Consider the following 2,062-nt stretch of genomic DNA (forward strand, 5'->3'; position numbering starts at 1 on the left):
CCTACCTTTGCGAGCCGTGGACGCAGGAGACCGGATCGCAGGCGACCGAGCCGCAGGAGAGGTCGGAGGGGGACCCGAGCGAGACATCGACCCGAGATCCTTGTCGAGGCGGCGGCAGATCCCAGTCACGGATTGTTTCGAGCCCGACGAATTCCTGCTCTTAGCCGAGAATTTGCGCACCGAAGACTTCTTCTTCCTCTGAGACTGGGCTCCCACCATGTCACGAATAGGGGAGGCAGGCAGGTCCTCAATTCCCGAGCGAGTGGGGGAGATAGGACGAACCGGAAGGTTGGAGCAAGCACCAGAAATGGGAGTAGCCGACAGAGGAGGGTTCTTCAGAAGATCATCACCAGCAGCAGAAACCATAGGATCAGCAGGAGGAATCGCCACAGCCTCGCGGGGAGCAGTACCAGAGGGAGCTTGGGAATGGAACAACTCCCGTTCAGATTCAGCCAAACCGTCCCACTCGGATTGGGTGAAGCGGAGGTTAGAGCCATCGCTCTGATTGTTACCACCTATAGATCCACCCCCCTCCTTATCACGTTTATCCGAGGGGTTAGAAGGAGGAGGAGGGGGGAGGGGGTTGAAAAGCAGCCGCCCCCTCCACCCGCACCCGGAGCCTGATACCATTGGGGGAGGGGAAGACATCAATCGCTCCATGGACACGACCCAGATCCACACACCAAATCTTCATCCTTGCTGGGCCAACCTTGTTCAGGGATTCCAAATCCACCTCCACGGGCTTCCCAATCAGAACCCCAAACGCCATAAGAAAGGCAGACAAGCGGAGCCCAGCTGGCAAATCATCAATCAAGACCCAGACCTGAGAAAGAGGACCAGCCGCCGTACCATTGCAAGAAGCCAGTTTGACAGAGACCACCAGCTGGTTGAGGGGCAGAGTAAAACTAGTGCATGAGGCAATCATCCGCAAGCAGTCCTTGGAAGGAAACACCACCGAAAACTCATACTCAGAGATCTGGACAACTTGCCAATCCCACCCTGCCTCATCCCAGATACGAAGCCCTTCGAGTAAAGTTTGGGATGAGATCTTTTGGTCCTTCACAAAAATGATCGCAGCATTGGAAAGCGAGGGAGCCACCTCTAGGACAGGGAGATCATTGTCAAATGCAAAGAAGGCGCAACCGGGGAGGCCTGAGCCAAACTGGAGAACCGAGGGAGGTTTCTGTCTATTCAAGCAATTAACCGTGAGGTGATCATCAGAACGACAGATTAGGCAGAACGGAGGATTAGTACATCGAGATTGGAAATGACCAGGCTTGTGGCAGGCCAAGCAAGTGAGCGCAGATGGGTTGCTTTGAGAAGCAGAGGTGGGGCGAGGTTGCGGGAGCGACGAGGGAGGAGGCAGCAGCCCGTCCCCCACCCCCGACGAGGAAGGGGCCCCGGAGAGCGGACCGGAGGGCCTCCGCACCGGCCCCACGAAAGACCGGGGCAGCGGGCGAGACCCTGCACCCGCACCAGCCGGGCGAGGGGGAGGTGGGAACCGCACCGGAGCAGGCGTGCCGCGCCTCGCGCCGAGCATAGGCAGGGAACCCGACGAGGAAGAAACCCCACCACCGGAGGCCGCCGCCGCCTCCCACGGATCAGCGCCGGAGAGAGCGAAGGGCCAGAGCCATATCCCTGAGGACCAGATCCAGGCGCGCGCTCCCGCTCCGAGCGCTGCAACCACTCTGGACCCGCAGCCCGGGCCGCACGGTCACGAGCCACCTGCTCGGGAACCGCCTGCTCCGCCTCCAACTTGGAGCGGAGCAAGGCCTCGAGCTCCAGATCCACCGCAGAAGCAGGAGAATCCTCGCGCCGCCGCTTACTGCCCGACACCGCCTCACAAGACGAACCCCGAGACTTATCCATGGCGAGCACCGCGGCAAAGGAGAGGAGAAGTGGAGGAGGACTAGATCTGACGAGGCGATGAATGGGAGAACGGTGGCGGCGCAGATCGGCAGCAGAAGCCGGAAAACCTAGCAAAGGGGGGAGAGAGCCGCGGGGGATCCATATAAAGCCAGACCGAGCCGTGCCCACCTGGGCCCGACGGGTTAGATGGGGC

General features: G+C 60.3%; 1 pseudogene; it reads right to left on the bottom strand.

Annotated features, from left to right (window-relative positions):
- Window positions 1–556: 556 nt before the first annotated feature.
- LOC119279454 overlaps window positions 557–2,062 on the bottom strand; it is a 10,230-nt pseudogene continuing 8,724 nt past the window's right edge.

The sequence above is a fragment of the Triticum dicoccoides genome, chromosome 3B, assembly GCF_002162155.2.
Source record: "Triticum dicoccoides isolate Atlit2015 ecotype Zavitan chromosome 3B, WEW_v2.0, whole genome shotgun sequence".
Taxonomy (NCBI): Eukaryota; Viridiplantae; Streptophyta; class Magnoliopsida; order Poales; family Poaceae; genus Triticum; species Triticum dicoccoides.